Here is a 23,161-nt window from a genome sequence, read left to right on the forward strand (position 1 = left end):
GCTAATTAAATATGTGTTCTGGCTACCAAACTTGTAATTTAAAACTTGTTTACTTCCAGGTCTAATAGTTTGAAATTTATCGTGTACAGTTTTCTCATTGGCATTCATACTTAGTGCCTTATTTAATATCAATACAGTTTCAATTTAATTTTTTTGTCTAGTTTTTCCCTGTAAGTATAATACTAATTTTTTTCAATATTACAGAATCCCATTTTCATTCAACGATCATGACTTCCATGTATGTCAAACTCACTTCTCATGCTTTTATACTGTTCAAATTATTTTTTGAATCTTTTTGTTTTTTTTATTTTGTTGTGTTTTCCTGTGATGATGATGATGATGATGATTTGCGTGCCGGTTTGGTAATGCTTCCCTACAACAGTCCTTTCTTATCCCCTGTTACGGCTGTTTCAGTCAATGGGTAACAGCGTTCAAGATTACAGGGCTGCTGTAGGTATATTTAATAATCGAAGAAAATACTGTAAACCTTTAGCACGTATAAAAATGGATTCCTATTCAGATATACTTTTTACTAACTTACGCTGCAGTTTCCTCGTCTTCAATCTCTCGGTTTTACAAACAGTAAGTCCAAGATCAGACATTATTTTTCTGTTGTATGTACTTCATTTTATCCTCATAATTGGAAATGTTGAAACAAACCCAGGTCCAAATCTTCGTAACGAATCGAATACACCGTCATTTAACGACACAAATACATCAGAAAATTTTATTTCCATTTGTAGTCTGAACATTAGATCCGTCAGAAATAAACTAGCATTTCTAAATAATTTTTGTGACGAATTTGATATTGTAACATTAACAGAAACGCACTTAGATCCATACATCGCTGATGACAACATACAACTAGACTCTTTCTCTTCAAATATCGTGAGAAAAGATAGAAATAGCTTTGGTGGTTATTTACTTATCTATGTTAAAGATGGTATTGGACTTAAACGCATTAATGCACTCGAAACAATAGACGATGAATCCCTTTTTGTAAATATCCATGTTAGAGGCCAAACATTTTTATTATGTCACACTTATCGATCGCCTAATTCAGATAATAACTACTGGACACGTTTAAATCATGCAATCGGAATGGGATTACAGGTCAATGAGAGGATGGTTATTACGGGCGATTTGAACTCTGACTTACTTACAGCGCACAACAACAAACTGATTGACACATTAAATTTGTTCAATCTAACCAATGTAATTAAGCTACCTACTAGAATAACGGACCATAGTAGCACTCTGCTAGATCCGATTATAATAAGTGACTCTATGACATGTTCCTTTTCTAATGTTCTAAAAACCCCATCCGATATTAGTGATCATGATGCACCTATTGCATTTCTTGAATGTCCAATGTCCGATTTTAAATCTTTTAAAAGAGAAATATGGCTCTATGATAGGGCTGATAAATCAAAATTTGCGTAGAAGTTAGATGAAATAGACTGGAACACAGTGCTTCCGGACACTAAAAACACCAACGAATTGTGTGAAATATTTACAATAGAATTTTTGAAAATAGCCAAAGAGTGTATCCCTACTAAACTAATAACTGTAAGACATAACGACAAACACTGGTTCAATAACGACATAAGACGAGAAATTCGGATTCGAGACCGATTAAGAAAAAAGGCAGTTAAATCCAAGACTGAAAATGACGTTTTGAGGTACAAGCAACAGAGAAATAAAGTAAATAATATGAAAAAAATAGCCAAAGAAAAGTTTGAAACAAATTTGGACAGTATTATACTAGAAACTCCCCGAACTCAAAAATGCATTGGAAACTTATGAAAATGTTGATTAAATCAAATAAAAATTCGGACAACATACCCCCTCTCCGAAATATTATAAATGATAATGGACTAAACGATGTCGTATATGAAGATGAGGAAAAATGCAGCTTATTAAACAAATATTTTAGTATGATTTCAAAACTTGATGAAGAACATGTAAATTTACCTGAATTTAAAACAAAAACTGATAGTAAATTTTCGGAAATCAAAATAAATACACAAGAAATCATAGATATTATCCAGATATTAGATCCAAACAAGGCATCAGGCCCAGATGTAATCAGCCATAAACTGCTTAAGTTATGTCCGGAAAAGGTTGCAGTTCCGCTAAACATGATATTCAATAAATCTTTAAGAGAAGGCAAATATCCAACCAGTTGGAAGATAGCTGATTTAATACCTATTTTCAAAAAGGGGGATTCATCCTTGCCTTCAAATTACAGACCAATTTCTCTTATTAGTTGTGTTGGAAAAGTAATGGAAAGAGTTGTTTTTAAGCACTTGTATAATCATCTACACGCTAACAAATTAATTTATGAATATCAATCCGGATTTCTTCCCCAAAATTCAACCGTCCATCAACTTTTAGAAATATACAACTGCATCTTAAACTCTTTGGAAAAAAAAGAAATAAACTGTTTTGTATTCTGTGATTTCTCTAAAGCGTTTGACAAAGTTTGGCATAGAGGTCTTATTCACAAACTAAAAGCCTATGGTATTGATGGAACCTTATTACAGTGGTTTGAAGATTATCTGCATGACAGGAAACAAAGAGTAGTACTGAATAATTTGTCCTCCTCCTTTTGTAATGTGTCAGCAGGTGTACCCCAGGGATCTGTTTTGGGCCCTCTTCTCTTTGTTTTATATATTAATGATATTGCTGATAAGCTTACATCGCTGTGTAGGCTATTTGCAGACGACACTTCATTCAGTTATTCCGGTAGCGATGGTGAACAGATTAAATCTGTGATCGACCGCGACCTGAAAGAGCTGGATGTTTGGTCAACTAAATGGCTTATGTCATTTAATCCTGATAAAACAGAAATTATGATATTTTCAAATATTGAGATACCAGATCTCAACTTTTCCCTAAATGATAAAACTATCCCTATAAATACATCGCATAAGCACCTGGGAGTTACCTTTAGTTGTGACGCAAAATGGAACAATCATATTGAAAGTATAATTACAAGTGTAAAGAAACACCTTAATGTTCTGCGTAAACTTAAATATCGACTGTCTCGTAATAATTTAGAAAAACTTTATCTAGTTTTTATTAGACCCATATTTGAATATGCCACGGAAGTGTGGGATAATTGTGGGATATGTTATTCAAATAAATTAGAAAATTTGCAATTGGAAGCCGCAAGAATTGTAACAGGTCTACCAATCTTCACTAAAACTAATACTCTGTACTCTGAGGTTGGCTGGGAATCTTTATATGAAAGACGAAGGAGAAGAAAATTACAGATGTTTTATAATATAAATAAAAAACATGCACCTCAGTACCTGTGTAATCTTGTCCCCCCATGTATACAAAGTACAACCAACTATCCGTTGCGAAACGGTCAAAATATCATTGTTCCATTTTGTAGACTTTCCCTTACCACTGAATCTTTTATTCCATCCACAATACGAGAATGGAATAAGCTTGACTTAAAAATTCGAAACACCGACTCTATATCTAAATTTAAGAGAGAATTGAAAAATGAAAGTGTTCAGAGTAGAGTTGCGCCGTATTATATGTACGGTCCGAGGAAACTGAATATTATTTTAACTCAATTGCGATGTTCCGCTTCATTTTTGAACTCTGACCTTTTCAAAGCTAACATTATACTGGATCCTTCGTGTCAGTGTGGGTCTGATATTGAGGATGTTCATCATTTTCTTTTAGTTTGCCCAAAATACACTACATGTAGAGAAATTTTACTTAACAATCTTAATTGGCTTACTGAAAACTTTATTATTGATACTAAACTATTAACTTGCGGAGATCTTGAATTTTCGAATGAACAAAATCTCCTAATTTTCAAACATGTTCAAGATTTTATTAAAAGGTCTAACAGATTTCTAGTACCTTCATAAAATAGTATTGCTACCGGCACGGATGATCATCACCATCAAACCTAAGTCAACATCACAGAAAATATAATTTGCTTCTTTTTCTTTTCCTCCTTTTCCATTCTTCTTGTTCTTTTTTTCTTTTTATTTATAGTTCGTATAATATTTAATGAATTTGTTAGCTTTACATGCATGCTCATAATGTTATTATTGTATATATACTTGTATTGTAATATGGAGAAGACTTCATAAGTATGATTTACTTGTGTCTCATCCATTTTGCTGATATTTAGCAAATAAAATATGTTTAAACTAAACACTTATCCAGTATTTATTCTATATAAAAGTTAAGCTGTATGAAATCTATATGCATATCATCTGAAATGCCAATTTATTCTATGAATTTTTATTTTATGGTAACATTCACTCTGATCAGTTTCATGTCTCACATATATAAACGAGGGTTCTCAAAAGCACGGCATTGATTACTTTTACTTGCGTTTCTTTTTCAATATAGTTTTTAGAAAACATGTATGCAAAAACATTTCAGGGAGATTACAACATCTTATTTCATTTTTATTTCCAATTTTCGTATTTTCGTATTCTTTCGTCCTTATTTTCTACACAGCAGGACATGTAAGTTCAATTATTGAAGCATTATATTTTGACTATAATAGTTCCATGGCTCAATTAAGATTTTTCGCATAATCATGTTAATATTTTTTGTTAACTTCTAAATCGTGCAAGATTGTGTACACAGAGGTGTGGATTTCATAAAACAACAAAGTGATATCCCACTGTTATATACTAACATCAAAAACTTAAAACATAATTGTCGTCAGAACATGCAGAGATGCTTAACAATAAACACCCGTGTGAAACAAACAGTAAAATCACGTCGTCTGATAACGTAATGACGTTGCCCATATCAGGAAAATACAAATGGTTTTATGGACACAACGAACGAAATACAAGATTTTAAAGTCTTCATTATAGATAAATATCTTCCTTTTTCTCTATATTTATTGTGATTTTACATTTGTCCTACATTCAAAAAATATTCTTGAATTGCTATTATTGAATAAACAATACAAAAACTGCTTAAAACGTATGAACATTAAAAATTAGATGACCAAGTTGTGAGTTGGTTCCCGGATTTATCAATTAAAAAATATCTTGTATTTTCTTTCTTTTTACGAAATCTTGATACCTTTAGGTTCTGTATATCATCATGATCATATAAATAAAACTCAAAACAAGTGGATTTATTTCAAAATTATAGTGAAGTTTTGTCTTAATAGTTAACCCTATTTTTATCTATTTATAATATTGTCAAAATGTTTCCTCTGCATGTGTATTTTTGGAAGTAAATACCATTTATTCAAATCATAGAAGTAAATTGAAGCAATATAATACTTCCATGTTGAAATGCACGGCAATCTTTGGAAATCATGAAATAGAACAAACACCAAAAGTATTACATGTAATAAAAAGTCATGTATGAGTACATAATAGTGAATAATCGACCAAAAGAAAGTGCGAAAAATATAGAAAAGAAAACTGATAATAGATTATTCCAAATTGGTATTATTGTAGTACGTTTTTCTATATGAACTGGATTTTAAATAAAACAGCATAATTATTCATTTAAAAAAAGTGAAGTTCGCCGCGCTAAACGTCAATTGGCCTGAGTGAATATCAGTTAGTACTAAAAAACGTGCAAACAAATTGAAAAACTTTACACGTATTTGGCTTTAATATCAATATGTATTAAATACTTGCATACGATTTGGATATGTTTATTTCAGAATGTAAAACACACTATGAGGGTCTGGATTGGGGGTTCTTCATTTCTGTAAAACATTTTATGCCAGTTTTCTCTTTTCTTTATAAATTTTGCCTGTTATTCTATATTCTTTATATTTTAGCACCTCATTATTCTCTATTCTTTATTTTTTTTGCCATTATTTCTCTATTCTTAATTTTTTTTGCCCCTTATTCTGCACATTTTGTCCATTATTCTGAAAATTTGCAATTATATGGGAAAGCTTTGAATGTATCTAACACACTATGCGAATAGAAAGCAAATACAAGTGTCTACTTTGCTGATGTTTTATGATGTTTGTAATTTTAGTGTAAAAAGCGGCCTTTCATATATTTAAATAGGAAGACAAAACAACTAATTTAGATTATTATCTAAATATATTTCGGAAGCTATATGAACATTTGCAAAGACATGGAACAGCTTTGCATATATCTAACACACTTTGCGAATAAAACGCAAATACAAGTGTCTACTTTGCATATGTTTACGATGTTTGTAAATTTAATGTAAAAGGCGGCCTTTCATATCTTTAAATAGGACGACAAAACAATTAATTTAGAATAATATTTAAATATATTTCGGAAGCTATATGAACATTTGCAAAGACACGGAAAAGCTTTGCATATATCTAACACATTTTGCGAATAAAACGCAAATACAAGTGTCTACTTTGCATATGTTTTACGATGTTTGTAAATTTAATGTAAAAAGCAGCCTTTCATATATTTAAATAGGACGACAAAAACAACTAATTTAGATTAATATTTAAATATATTTCGGAAGCTATATGAACATTTGCAAAGACATGGAACAGCTTTGCATATATCTAACACACTTTGCGAATAAAACGCAAATACAAGTGTCTACTTTGCTTATGTTTACGATGTGTGTAAATTTAATGTAAAAGGCAGCCTTTCATTTCTCTAAATAGGACGACAAAACAACTAATTGAGATTAATATTTGAATATATTTCGGAAGCTATATAAACATTTGCAAAGACATGGAAAAGCTTTGCAAATATCTAACACACTATGCGAATAAAAAGCAAATACAAGTGTCTACTTTGCTTATGTTTACGATGTTTGTAAATTTAATGTAAAAGGCGGCCTTTCATTTATTAAGATAGGACGACAAAACAACCAATTAAGGTTAACATTTAAATACGTTTCAATACTTTATAAATGTAAGTAAATACGACCGTTTACTTTACTTACATTTAACGTTATTTGAAAGTTAAGGAAAGATTAGCATAATTTTTGCAATTTCTTTGCATATATAGTGTACAAATGCAAACTTATCATGTATTTATTCACCAAATAATGGGTATTGAGATATATGGTGCAACAAAGTGCCTATCTTTGCCTTGCCTTTATATACACGAGTAAAGAAATGCAAATCAACCTTTGCATGCAGTGTGATATATATAATTTATTTGCAAATTAAACCCATATGAGGGTCTGGATAGGGTTTACAAAATAGAGAACAATGGAAGAAAGGTGCAGAATATAGGACACAAAAGTAAAGAACATAGAATAATGTGGTGCTAAAATATCAAGAATAGAGAATAAAGGGCAATTAATATAAAGAAATGAAGAACCCCCATCCAAACCCTCAAATATGAGTCAAGCCTAAAATAAGTTAATTTTTTTAGAGAAAACAATAAGTATTTTAAATAAGACCAAATGATTGACATATTTACTATCTTTCAGTTGTACAACCAGATAATGAAGGCAATATGATATATGACCTAGCGATTCCAGTACAAACCACCAACCTGACATCAGATTACACTGATAATAATAAAGAAAAAGGTAGCATAACATGTGTATATATTTATTATAGCTATTTATAAACTGGAATTATGTTTTGTAAGCATGATAATATATGTAACAGTTTTTGCCTATTTGTTTTCAACCGGATTCTTGAATTGGAGTAATGGTCGTTGAAAGATTGAAAACTGAACGTTCCAGTCGTTTTTTTTTTTTGCAATAACCTTTGAACAATTTAACCAAAGATTTTTAAATGTTAATAGTTTGTTATTGATGACAAAATGGAAGTCTAGTTTGATTTTGATGATTTTCTTTTTCACAGTTTAGAAGTTATCCTTGAGACATTGAAAATAACATGACATTAATAAATGTTTATTGTCATTCTGACAGCTCTTCTTTTGTGTATATTTGGATCCAAGTCCAACAATATGTGAGACAGTACCACCTTCAATCCATGACAGCCACTGTTTCCATAATGGTTACTTCATATAGAAGTAGTGATCACTCCACATTTCTGTCCTCTCAAGTTGCCGTAATCTGTCACCAGACATATATATGATATATGATACTAGACATACCTTTACAAAAGAAACCAGTAAACTCCCTTTTATTTCATTTAGGATATAAGACTAATACATGTATGGTACTTGACCAATAAAAAAGATATGAAACTTGAGATAAAGAAATTTCTGGAACAGTATACATTTAATTCCAAGTCATCACCAAAAATTGGTGAAAACATACTCAGAGGTAATGAATATCAGGATTCCACAAAGGGCATTACAGAGGGATTAAGAGATGAACTAACCGACTCTATTAGTACTTTTAAGGAAATTAACCTGTCTGTTCCAGATAAATCATCAATGGTCCATGATACTATAGTATTTATTCTAGAATATTTAAATTATACAGGAACGTATATTATGAACTCTTGACCTCCCATAACTGCTGTTTTTGGGACAAACTACAATTAAAATTGAGAATGGAAATGGGGAATGTGTCAAACAGACAACAACCCGACCATAGAGCAGACAACAGCCGAAGGCCACCAATGGGTCCTCAATGCAGCGAGAAACTCCCGCACCCGGAGGCGTCCTTCAGCTGGCCCCTAAACAAATATGTTTACTAGTTCAGTGATAATGGACGTCATACTAAACTCCAAATTATACACAAGAAACTTAAATTAAAAATGATACAAGACTAACAAAGGCCAGAGGCTCCTCACTTGGGACAGGCACAAAAATGCGGCGGGGTTAAACATGTTTTTTTGAGATCTCAACCCTCCCCCTATACCTCTAGCCAATGTAGAAAAAACAAACGTACAACAGTACGCACAGTAAAACTCAGGTGAAGAGAAGTCCGAGTCCGATGTCAGAATAGGAAACAAAAGAAAATAAACAAAATGACAATAATACATAAATAACAACAGACTACTAGCAGTCACTGACATGCCAGCTCCAGACCTCAATTAAACTGATTGAAAGATTATGTCTTCATCATATGAATATCAGGCACAATCCCTCCTGTTAGGGGTTTAGTATTATACCGTCATAAAATATATGAGAAGAACACAACCCGTGTCATGCCAACAACTTGTTTTAGAATAAATATGTTTAATTCCGATGCAAAGACCCTATAAGTGAATCAATATTAAAGCCAAAATATGCAATCTTTAATGACCTGACAACAGTATCGTAACTATATCCCTTCTTAATAAGTCTGTTTAAAGGTTTTGTTAGCTTTTGAGGTGAATACTGGCTTTTTTGTGCTTTGTAAAGAATATTACCATAAAAGATTGGATGTGAAATACCCGAACGTATAAGATGTCGGCATGTTGAGTTATATTTACGAATGATGTCCTTATACCGATGATAAAATTTAGTAAATGTTTTGACTAGTTTATGATATCGAAAACCCTGGTGTAATAATTTTTCAGTAATGTATAAATTTCTCTCGCTAAAATCTAATACGTTGTTACATACACGAGCGAATCGTACAAGTTGAGATATATAAACACCATAAGAAGGTGACAAGGGAACGTCACCATCTAAAAATGGATAATTAACGATAGGAAATGAAAAATTATCTCTTTTATCATAAATTTTTGTATTAAGCTTCCCGTTAATAATATAGATATCAAGATCGAGGAAAGGACAGTGGTCATTGTTAGTATTCGCTTTATTTAAAGTAAGTTCAACAGGATAAATTTCTTTAGTATACATACTGAAGTTGTCATTATTGAGAGCCAATATATCATCCAAATATCTAAAAGTATTGTTAAATTTTTGTATCAGATGTTGTTTCGATGGGTTTTTGCTGATTTTAGTCATAAATTGTAATTCATTACAATACAAAAACAGGTCCGCAATAAGTGGTGCTCAGTTAGTCCCCATTGGAATTCCGATAACTTGACGATATACGGAATCTCCAAAGCGAACAAAAATGTTATCAAGTAAAAATTCAAGGGCAGATATAGTATCAAAGCATGTCCAATTGACATAGCTCTTTTGTTTGTTGCTACTAAAAAATGACCTAAAAGAGTTTGAACATATGTATTCGCATTCCGACTTTTTAAATGCCCATTTAATTAGATGTGTGAATTTTTTCTTAATAAGAATATGAGGCAAAGTGGTATATAGGGTAGAAAAATCAAAACTTTGAACAGATTCAAAATCACCAATATATGCATGCAATTTATCAAGTACTTCCAACGAGTTTTTGACACTCCAAAAGTAGTTAATTCCACTATTTTCAAATGCCTTATTTGAACAATTTATTATCAGGTTTTTGATTGTACCAAGTGTACTAGTAAGTAGAATAGACAATTTAGTAGTGGAAAATTGACTTGAAGACGAAATAAATCTATATTTGTAAGATGATTTGTGTAGCTTCGGAAGCCAGTACATAGTTGGGACTTTCATTGTATTTGGTTCTGCTTGTAAAGAAGTAGCTAATAGTTTATGTTTGTTACAGATATCGTTTTCTGAAAATGAAGTCAGTTGGAATGTTGGTGAATTCGTGATTTCCTTTTGCAGAACCTCAATGTAAAATTTACGTCAAACTATAATGATATTATTAGCAGCTTTATCAGCCGGGACAAAAGCAAATTCCTTGGCTAGTTCTTTTAGTTTATGATTGATATGAGAGATAGGATTTTTATGGTTGTTGTTAAGAGTAAAATGTTCTTTAAAATGTTGTATACGTATATCAACTATCTTCATTACTGAATTAAAAAAAGAGTCCAAAGATTTTTTGTCAGCTTTTTCCCGTTTTATCGATTTCAAACAGTAAAACTGCTTTACAAAAATTTTGTGTTTTACTTCAAAATGTAACGTTTTAGCTGATTTAAACATAAACACATTTTACTGCCCAGTTTACAGAAATTCATACATTTTGGTTTGTAGTCTACAATTACGGCGATGGGTGGTATACTGGATTAATCTTGTCTGACTCTCCCACATTTTTGTCAACGATTTCTCTGTTTTCATATTTGATACAGATCTGATTAATGTTGACGTTCACGATAAAAAAACTTTTGGAGTTTTGTTCATCAAAATTATCATTTTGATCATTAATAATTTGCTTTTCCTAAACATTAGTGTGATTAAATATTTTTAGCGCAATATAAGGTGCCATGAGGTCGAGATTTATTTATTAAAAAGAATTATTTCAGATGACTTGAATTTGTAAAATAATTTGTGTAGCTTCGGAAGCCAGTACATAGTTGGGACTTTCATTGTATTTGGTTCTGCTTGTAAAGAAGTAGCTAATAGTTTATGTTTGTTACAGATATCGTTTTCTGAAAATGAAGTCAGTTGGAATGTTGGTGAATTCGTGATTTCCTTTTGCAGAACCTCAATGTAAAATTTACGTCAAACTATAATGATATTATTAGCAGCTTTATCAGCCGGGACAAAAGCAAATTCCTTGGCTAGTTCTTTTAGTTTATGATTGATATGAGAGATAGGATTTTTATGGTTGTTGTTAAGAGTAAAATGTTCTTTAAAATGTTGTATACGTATATCAACTATCTTCATTACTGAATTAAAAAAAGAGTCCAAAGATTTTTTGTCAGCTTTTTCCCGTTTTATCGATTTCAAACAGTAAAACTGCTTTACAAAAATTTTGTGTTTTACTTCAAAATGTAACGTTTTAGCTGATTTAAACATAAACACATTTTACTGCCCAGTTTACAGAAATTCATACATTTTGGTTTGTAGTCTACAATTACGGCGATGGGTGGTATACTGGATTAATCTTGTCTGACTCTCCCACATTTTTGTCAACGATTTCTCTGTTTTCATATTTGATACAGATCTGATTAATGTTGACGTTTACGATAAAATAACTTTTGGAGTTTTGTTCATCAAAATTATCATTTTGATCATTAATAATTTGCTTTTCCTAAACATTAGTGTGATTAAATATTTTTAGCGCAATATAAGGTGCCATGAGGTCGAGATTTATTTATTAAAAAGAATTATTTCAGATGACTTGAATTTGTAAAATAATTTATTCATAATCAGTCTGAAATCTAGTTGAAATCATACAACATTATGAGAGAAGGTAGGAATGGTCAAATTAGTAAATTTGGATTTTTTAACATCTACTTCTAAGGCCTTTGAAAGTTAAAAGTGTTTGCACCAACCACCAATTATTTCATCTTAAACACATGTTTATATTTAATATAAAAGGTACTGATATTTGAAATAATTGGTACTGACTGAAGATAGTTGTTAACTTTTAAATTATAAACAAAATTCTTCAAAACAGCCGATAATGGTAGATACAAATACAAGTGGTTCAATTTTTGGCATCAGCATAACTTTCATTGAAAAAAAAATCCACAGAAAGATAAAATAGATTTCTCTTTTAAAAGCATCCATTTTCCTCACCTTTATATTTCAAAATATCCAAAAATGAACAATTCATGTTTAGATTCAGCATATCAAAGAACCCCAAGAATTAAATATTTGTTAAAATCAAATTATGTTCAATTTTGGACACTTTGGACCTTAATGTGGACCATTTATAAAAGCGGGCCTAAAATCAAAAGTCTAAATACACTGTTAGATTCAGCATATCAAAGAACCCCAGGAGTTCAATGTTTGTTGAAATAAAACAAAGTTTAATTTTGGACTCTTTGGGCATCAATGTGGACCAATTTAATAATGAGGCCCACTATAAAAAAACTAAATACACGGCTACATTCACCATATTAGAGAACCCAAAGAATTCCAGACTTTGAATTGAAATTGTTAAAAAAAATAAGCAATTTATACAAAGTATTAGAAAAGTATTGTTTTTGGCCCTTTATCAAAACATTAAGAACTATAACCCCCAAAATCAATCCCAAATTTCCTTTTGTGGTATGAAACCTTGTATGCTAGAGATCCATTCATTTTTACTCAAGTTATTATCTGGAAATCAAATGTCTTCCGACGATAACGACGATGACAAGGACCATGATGCTGACAACACCATAACATTATAAGAAGGCAAAAATGTTGCGGTCATATAAAAAATCATTGAAATGCGCAAAGATCTTATCTAAAAAGAAGTCGGGTACACTTTTTTACGTTTGGGGTTGTATGAGTTGACTGTTTTGTCCTGAAAAATAAATGATACATCATCACACTTCAGATTCCGTTATTTTTATATATAAGGGATAACTGTTGATAAAATAACATGAGAAAGTCACTGTAACAAAACATTAAATATATGGATCAAGTGCCACACCTTTGAGCGATTACAATATGATATATGTTTTTGATTAACATGATTATAATCTTATCTATGCTACAACTGTTAAAATCTGTGTATTTTAGGCACAACTTTAAAAAAACTCATTTTTTTGGTGTGTGTTATATAAATAAAGGCAACAGTAGTATACCGCTTTTCGAAACTCATAAATCGATAGAGATAAAAACAAATCCGGGTTACAAACTAAAACTGAGGGAAACGCATCAAATATAAGAGGAGAACAACGACACAACAAAAACACAACATTAAAATGTAACACACACAGAAACGAACTATAATATAACAATGGCCATTTTCCTGACTTGGTACAGGACATTTTAAGAAAAAAATAGTGGGTTGAACCTGGTTTTGTGGCATGCAAAACCTCCCGCTTTTATGGCAACGTCAAACACAACACCAAAACGACAACATCACATGACAAGACCACAATACAAATAAATGGGAGAACATATAGGACAAAGAAACACACGAATAATAGCTAGCAGAAGGTACTAGGCTTAAAATTCAATACGCCAGACGTGCGTCTCGTCCACACAAGACTAACCAGTGACGCTCAGATAAAAAAAGTTTGAAAGCCAAAACAAGTACAAAGCTGAAGAGCACCGAGGATCAAAACTTCAAAAAAGTTGCGCCTAACACGGCCAGGATTTTCTGCCGGGACAAGAACATCCTTATTATTTAGAATAATTTATAATTTTGCAAACAGTAAATATTATAAAATGACTATATAATAGATATACATGATAAAACCAAAGTGGGGACTAACTACAGAATAAAAACGGATACATTACATAAAACAACTTAATTCAACATATAAAAATACACAGCCGAGTTAGCTAAAGCCTCAACACACAAAGTGACGTCACATTTGAAATTCTAAAAAAACACACAAAGTGACGTCACATATGAATTTGTAAAAATATTTCCCAAAAATAAGATAGGATTAGGATTGATTCAAGATAGATTTGTAATACTGCCATTACATTTATTAATAACAATGAAAATAACAATACTTATTAATATCAAATTGTGGTAGTAATCTATATATATCTAGGGCAATTGTTCTTTAACCTCTAAAAGTTTCTAGTCTGCCCTTTCAACGACATATTTAAATATAATTTTTCAAGTGTTTTATTGAATTAATTTACACTTTTTTTTTGATAATACAACTTTCATGCAAGGATCGTAATAGTGCCTTGTGAATTAATTCATCATTAAGAACTAAATTGCTAGAACGTCTCCTTTATAAGGGCTTTCATTTTGCCCTGGTAAAAACCAGGTAGGAATAATGGTGAGATAATTTTGATGAAGTTTCTGCCTGCAATAGTAACACTTGAATATGTTTCGTTACTTTCTTTTATTCAGGTAAAATAAGTAATGGTATTGACCTCCACCAGATGCCAATTGCTATTTCTTTTAAAAAGTGCCACAGATGCCTTGCAAGTACCGACATGTAGTACACCCAAAACTCAATAAGGACATGAGGAAACTTCCAGAGACATTGAGCGTAAAAGACCATCGAATAAACTGTTTAAAGTAAGAAACTGTCAAACCTAAACATGAGGTTGAAAAGCTTATTGAAGGAAAAAGGTAGAGAGAGAGCTCATTCAAGAAGAAAAGGAAAAGGTTTTGTTGGAGAAGGAACTTTTAAATTTGAAAATAAAGAAGATGAAAATTGAGATGAGTTCTAATGAAAGTTAATAGAAAAAAATAGTAACATTATGTTTTTGTAATGGTGTGTTCGAACAGTATGGTTATATCACTAGTTCTATTCAACATATTGATTTAGCTTGTGGATTTCAAATTCAGTTAATTTTGGTGCTGATGTTCTTTATCAAATAAATTCTACAATTCATGAAAGATTTACTGTAAAAGAAGTTGTTTATTTATATGAAATACACAGAGATATTAAATTCTTGTATACAAGTAATTGATATTGTGATCGTCAATAATAAATTTATTTCAGTCCTACACATATCACGTAAAGTAAGCATTTGTTATATAGTCTCTCACAAAACGTATGTCATTTACATGGCCTAGCTCTACTGGAATGTTTTGAACTTTGCGCTGGTCATCTCCCATTGGTTCCCTTCTGTCAATAGCAATGTTGTGCAAGACAGCGCATGCCATAGTAATGTTAATCACTCTATCTGGACGTGTCCTTATTTCACCATGAAGAACTTGTAACCGTTTTTTCAACCATCCAAAGCATCTCTCAATAACAGCTCTTGTTTTTGTGTTGGAACAGTTGTGTTTTATTTGTGGTCTAAGAAATTAAAAGAAAAAAACATTCATAAAAATTTTGTTATATCAAGTTTACATGATATTGTCGTAAATAGGCTTTACATCAACATTATTGTTAAAAACGTCCTAGTCATTATAAAGCTGGTTTTGTCATCTTATCAGATACTATACTATAAGCAATAGGTCAACTATATTTGGTGTATGGAACATGTGGAATGCTTGTAAGGTGTACATGTCTGTCTGACAGGGTTCATATGACCTCATTTTCATGGATCATTGATAATGCTAAGTTTTTGTGATACTTGTAGTTAAAACGTTGTATTATTGACTTTCAAAATTATTTAAACTAATCATACACATTTCATTGTTTGAAACGAGAAACTGCTATAAAGAAGTGGAAGGATATTGGTGCTTTTACGGTTCTATACTGACATTCCCCTAACTGGACACCTATGTTCCTAGTTTGAGATTCCACTGCCGTTCAAAGTTTTTTATGCCCGTCCTACAGCTTTTGGAGCTACAGATTTTATTTTTTGTAGGATGTCAATACACATAATGGAGATGTGCATGTTCACAGGATTACTGTTTTACGTTTGTCATTTCGGGGCCTTTTATAGCTGACTATGCACTATGGGCTTTGCTCATTGTTGTAGGCCGTACGGTGACCTATAGTTGTTAATTTCTGTGTCATTTGGTCTCTTGTGAAGAGTTGTCTCATTGGCAATCATACCACATCTTCTTTTTTATATGGTTTGTACGGCTAACTTCGTGTACAGTTTAATGGCTAGAGCTTTAATATTTTGCATAATGTTTATACACATAGCGAAGGCGCGCATGTCCACATGATTCTGATTTGGAAATGTCATAAAATGTTTGATGATGACAGGCATTTTTATTCCCCTGCGATGAAAAGTCAAAAAGGGGGGTGAGGGTAATTAAAATAAAAATTGAGTTCTTAAGTTAAAAGGAACAACATCTTTATGTCCTAAATTATAAAATAAAGCAACAGTTACGGGGGCATCACATATTTGAAGTAGTACTACTGCATTGGCTGTTGGCTAAATCTAATGTTTGATGACCTACATTCATGCATGCAGCAGGGCAACAGAGGGCATGTTCTTTGATAGTTTTTAATTTCTTTTAATACTGACTATTTGGTCTATAACAGTTAAAAAATATTATAAAAAAAATGCAAAGGACGATAGAGGATTGTTCCATGTTTTGTTTTACCCGCAGAATATTGCTTACAATGCCTTTTATTTTTCACAAGCTTAAATAGATATAAGATGTGGTATGAGTGCCAATGTGCCAATGAGACAACTCTCCATCCAAGTCAAAATTTATAAAAGTAAACCATTATAGGTCACAGTACGGTCTTCAATACGGAGCCTTGGCTCACACCGAACAGTAAGCTATAAAGGGCCCCCAAAATTACTAGTGTAAAACAATTCAAACGGGAAAACCAACGGTCTAATCTATATAAAAAACGAGAAACGAGAAACACTTATGAACCACATCAACAAACGACAACTACTGATCATCAGATTCCTGACTTAAGATAGGTGCAAACAAATGCAGCCATATACTTTCACGGTTCTTTATAGTACATGTAGCTACTGTAGAGAGTGTTTGGGAAATATCATAGAATGTTTGATAATGACAGGCATTTCTATGCCCCTGCGATGAAAAGCCAAAAGGGTGAAATAGAAGAGGAGTGGGGGGGGGGGGGTAATGAAAATTAAAACAAAATGCTCCTCGTACTGATCTTTTTAGTTAAGCCAATTGCAACTGCGTTTTACAGTCTCTTATTTTGTGCTGTTACACCACTGTCCCAGGTAAGGGAGGGTTGAGCACTCACAAAACCCTGCCACATTCAGTATGTGCCTGTTCCAAGTCAGGAACATGTAGTTCAATGGTTGTCATTGCTTCATGTCTGCTTCATGTCTGTCATATTTGTTTTTTTGTAAATTGTTGTTATAAATAATCACGTTTGAATTGATTTACAATTTTCATGTAGGGGACTTTTATAGCCAACTATATGATACGTGGTTTTTTCTTAACGTTGAAGTCTGTATGATTGCCTATAATTGCTTGCATCCACTTCATTGTAATCTCATGTGGATAGTTGTTGCATTGGCATTCATACCACATCTCCTTATTTTTATATTATATACCCGACTTTCAAACTCGTGTCGTCCTTAACATTCATGAAATATTTGCCACTGAACGCTTAAAATAGCAACAACCAATCAATTTAAATTCGTGTAAAATAAGGTGACAACCATTTGATATTTGTTTATTTTATGGGGGTACAGGAGGATTTTAAATATGAAAATGCTGGCCAGGTAAGAACTCAAAAAAGCATGCATAGTGACAGATTAAAATGAATAATAAATCCGAAAAAAAATCATCCTGTCCCTTAAATTCCCCCTCCCCAGAAAATCAAATGGTTGTCCCCTTACTGTTATTGTCAGTTGGAATATCAGATGGAAAATGTAAAAAATAGACAAAGAATTCGTGATAACATTTTGTAGAACTAAGCAGACGTTTTAACTTGTGTCTTGGAAATATAACAGTATTGCAAGCAAATATTTATCTTAGTCCCTACAGGGTTGTCATACAAAGGCTGCCATACCATAAAACGTTTATCACACATCTTACATTCTATATATACATATATTATATCTGCATTCATAACATTTATTAATATCATTTAGACTAAACAACGCCATGTTTGTTTTTTTTTAAAAGGAAGAGGTAGAAAAGAGACGAAAGATCCAAATGCAAAAAAAAAAATGAACCTATTCTGGCTCACTACTGGAGAACAATAATACAGGACCCTGATCATGCTGATGTCGGTTAGAAAGTATTTTTTTCTTTTTAAATATTATATTACGAGAAATATACACTTGCTCCCATCCATTCAACTAAAAGTAAATTAAAGCAATAACTTTAAAAATAGTGTCAGTACATATGTTTTGATTGGAGAAATATTCAAAAATAGATGTGTCACACATCTACGATAGAAGTAAAGTAGATGCAAATTTAAAGTCACCTTTTAAAAGGAAATTAAAATTTAATGCAAACAAAAATTATTAAGCATTTGAAAATTATTGTTACAGTTAAATTCCTTGTTTCCAAACAACATACTGAATTGAAAAAAAAAGTTTTATAAGCATCAACAACATCACAAAATGGAAAAGTGAAATATCATAGTTTTCAATTTAAAAAAAAAACCCTAGAATTATTTAAACAAGAACAAAGCATTTACTGAGTGCAGGGTTGATGTATTTATTTTATACCTTAAAATAAAACGCGAAACTGATAGAAGGCATAGCAACGTGTATTTACATTAAAGCTATGGGTTCATATAAAATAATCAGAGTGAGAAAAGTTGGTATGAAAGTGTGAATGATCGTGTTAAATTTTGTAATGCACGAAAGGACCATGTAATTAGGAAAATAAAGAATTTGAATTTGAATTTTTACATAATGTACTAATGATTAATACTATATATATGTATATATATATATATATATGCTCGGAAACTTGTCCTTTATTATTTTAATCAGATTTAATAAAGTATTGGTATACAGCTCCACCATAAGTACCTATAGAATAAATGCGTTCAAAAGTAACTGATCATACATTAAATAATTACCTCTTTGGTCACAAACACGTACCTTGCATATTGATGGAATGAAAGCATTTCCGGTTTACATATGCATACTCATTCCCTCCGGATGGGGACAGAAGTCTAACATGAGTGCAATCTATGGCACCAATAACACCTGAAAATTGTGCAATTTGATAAAATCCTTTTTTGATTCATTTTTTTCCAGCGGGCAACGTTGGCCACTTAATGAATTGATTTGCAACTCCACATAATGCACTTGAAACATCTCTCACTGCTCTCGATACACTGGATATGTAATATCCCATCGTATCTCCTATCACTTTCATGTGACTGCCTGTGGTAAATTATCTCAATGCCAACAGAACCTGGGTTTGAGCAGAAATTGCATACAATTTTAGAGTAGGTTTACATAAGGCTGGCTCTAGCAGATTTGTAACATAGGTAACATTTTCTTTAGAAAACCTGAACCGATCTCTGAATTCTTTATCACCATAATATAACTATAGATGCCTATAAACTCTTTCTTTTTCATGCCGTCTGCCAACATCGTATATCAACCTTGCGGCCATATTATACTAATGGATAATATTTTATCCGGTGGATTTAGGTTGGATAAATTTAGCCTGCAGATAATCATTTTGATCCGCTGGTTAAGTTTTGAGCAATTGGAAATAACCGATGGTTAATTTTTAACAACAGGTTAAGCTATTTTACCACTGGTTAAAATTAACCAATGATTTGAGCAACTCAGTCCTGGTTCCTGGAACTTCGGATGTACCAAACAGGTACTTCAGATCTGACAAACAGGCAAACTGTAACCTCCTTTTACAATTCCAAGCAATTTTTTTTATTATTCAAAATTATAAGTAAAAAAATGTTCCACAATGATCACCAGTCATTCAGCTTTCATTTGATACCAAAATTAACAAAATATTTTACATAGTTTGAAAGTTACACCCATGCGTAGAAACTTTTTTTTTAAATATGTACTACTTTCTGGTATGTGCTTTCTGTCCGGGCCCGAATTAGTGGTGTTATACCTATAACAGAACCAAACTTGCTATATTGATTGCATTGCTTAATTTCATTCTATGATCTATTTCAAGCAATAAAAAACATATAAAGCTTTAAAAACACAATTCTACTGATTTTAAACTCAAATTAGACTGGTAGTAACATATGGGTTCTGCAAATAAAACTGCATATGGATATTACCAATGGCCAATATGATTTTTCATTTTCAATATCATGGTTCTAATTTGTTAATTTCTACTAGGAAAACAATCTTCTTACCAATAGTCATATGTTTATTAGAGATTGTTCATTAGATAAAAATATATTAGTCCAAACCTAAGACATAATTGAGAATATGTTTCTCCCTTTTTTCTTCAAATTGGAAAAGGAACATTTTTGGTATAAACCATACTTCTGTGGTAAGAAATAGATTATTAAGAGCAATTTATGTATCCCTCAGCTGGATAACTTACTAAACTGGTTCAAAATTGCATATAAAGTGAGATTTTGGAATTTTTATATGAGTATATACCGATTGCCTAAATTGTAAAGAACTACCATAAGAAAACCAATAAAACTTGAAAAATCATAGAATTATTTGACCAAGAGCTATTTTTTTACAATAAACAAGTCAGAGTATACATGTTTCATTGATTTCAACCCAAAATAAATCAAAAGTTAGAACTCCAGGTCAAGTCTTAACTGCATGCGTGTTGTATGACCAAAAAAGGCTAAAATACCTTATTATGGCAATTTAGAGCTGAAATTTCCCATAAACAGAATTGTTAATCCAAAAAAGTTGATTAAACATGGTAACTGACATCAAATATGACCAATAATCATAGAAGTGGGTACAACTTTAAAAAAATGAATTTCTGGTGATTCTCTGTAATAGGAAGTATACCACTAATGCATGGCCCTATCGCTTTCTATGTTAAATTCCTCAGTTTCAAGCAGGCACAGCTCTTTTGTCTTAATTTCAAAGAAAGTGATAATCATTGCATGTCAAAGAAACACCTTTTGGTGTATTGTACTGAAAAACCAACATACCTTTAATGATATATAAGAGAGAACTGGTTCCCGGAATTTCGGATGTACCAAAACAGGTACTTCAGATCTGACAAACAGGCAAAATGTACCCTGCTTTTCATGCATTTTTTTTAATATTCAAAATTATAGGTAAACAAATGTTCAACAATGATCACCAGTCATTCAGCTTTCATTTGATACCAAAATTCACAAAATCTTCTACGTAGTTTGAAAGTTACACCCATGCGTAGGAGCTATTTTGTGTGAATATGTACTATTTTCTGGTATGTGCTTTCTGTCCGGGCCCAAATTATTTGTGTTACACCAAAAACATCAATACACAGTCACGATGGTTCAGAACAGGAACATAAACATCAATACAGTCACGCTTGGTCAGTACAGGGACATAACCATAATTACACAGTCACGATAACCAAGTACAGGGACCTAAACATCATAGCACAGTCACGATGAGTCAGAATAGGGATCTTAACTTCAATACAGTCACGTTGGGTCAGTACCGGGACATAGTCATAATTACACAGTCACGGTGAGTCAGTACAAGGACCTAAACATCATTACACAGTCACTATGATTCAGTACAGGGACCTAAACATTATAACACAGTCACAATGAATCAGAACAGGGACCTAACAATCCATACACAGTCACGATGACTCAGAACAGGGATTTAAACATCAATACAGTCACGCAGGGTCAGTACAGGGACATTACCATATATATACACAGTCACGATGAGTCAGTTCAGTGTCCTTAACATCATTACATAGGCACGGTGAGTCAGAACATGGACCTTACCATCAATACACAGTCACGATGAGTCAGTACAGGGACATTGACATCATTATACAGTCACGATGGGTCAGTAAAGGGACCGTAACATCAATACACAGTCACGATGGGTCAGTGCATTGACCTAAACATCAATACACAGTCACGATTGGTCAGTACAGGGACCTAAACACAAATGCACAGTCACTTCTGGACAGATTATTGTGATACAAAGACAAAACGAAAAAGAATCTTAAACGTAGGTTTGCCTTTTTGCATCTTATTTATCTAAGCGAAATATAAATCTTTCTGTCGACATGTTTTTGCTCTTTATAATGACACAGACGAACAACTTCAAACTAGGATCAATAGCATGCCAAATGTGACGATACCAATTTCAAACATCAAAATCTCAGTGTTATTAATCCTCTAGTGATGCGTTAAATTATCATGACTATTATATGCAAGAACACAGTATACTGAATAGATTTATTGTAAATTTGAAATCATTTAAAATATAAAACTTATTATCCACGATATTAAGCTATGTGGAAGATGAATAGAGGAGTTTACAAAATGTAATACTTTTTTAATGTATGACTCATCGTTCATTCATTCAAATCTATAAGATACAAATATAATACTGACGTTCAAAAACATATCTTTATTGACTACTCACATGTACTTTTCTACTTCGTTTTTGAACTTGTCCTTGTTTTTTTTGGAATTGAACAAATCTTTGTCACAATAGTAACTTCAGGTAACATTGTATATTGTTTTATGTAAAGACTCGCAATTAACAAAACATTTCAAGATGGACAATTAAAATTGTAACATGGTTAGTTTATGCCAACACGAACATGACTACTGCCACCGTACATATGTCATGATAAAACCAATAGCAACAATAAATAGGCCTAATATTGAGGCAGGTTATAGGTAAAAAGATTCAATTAACAAAGAACATTTGATAAAAAAAAAAAGACCGGGGTTTCAATGGCCATTGGTTTTTTTTTTCAAACACTTATCCTAATTTTGTTCTACAAATTTACTTATTTTCATTTTGCATGTTAATTGTTGTAACCAAATGTTTATTATGATAAACATTAACATTTTATGCGGGTTATCTGTTGCGTAATATTTTAGTTTGATAAGCCTGTAAAGGTTAAATTATTTTGATATATATTTTATCGATTGTTTTAGGGAGAGGAATGTAGA

The 23,161-nt window shown here is 31.9% G+C and overlaps 1 protein-coding gene across 8 annotated transcripts in view; it reads left to right on the plus strand.

Moving 5' to 3' along the window:
* Positions 1-23,161, plus strand: part of LOC127732399 (transient receptor potential cation channel subfamily M member 3-like) — a 208,273-nt gene that overhangs the window by 138,515 nt on the left and 46,597 nt on the right. The gene's annotated exons all lie outside the window — the stretch shown is intronic.

This window comes from Mytilus californianus, unplaced genomic scaffold, assembly GCF_021869535.1.
Source record: "Mytilus californianus isolate M0D057914Y unplaced genomic scaffold, xbMytCali1.0.p SCAF_24, whole genome shotgun sequence".
Classification (NCBI taxonomy): Eukaryota; Metazoa; Mollusca; class Bivalvia; order Mytilida; family Mytilidae; genus Mytilus; species Mytilus californianus.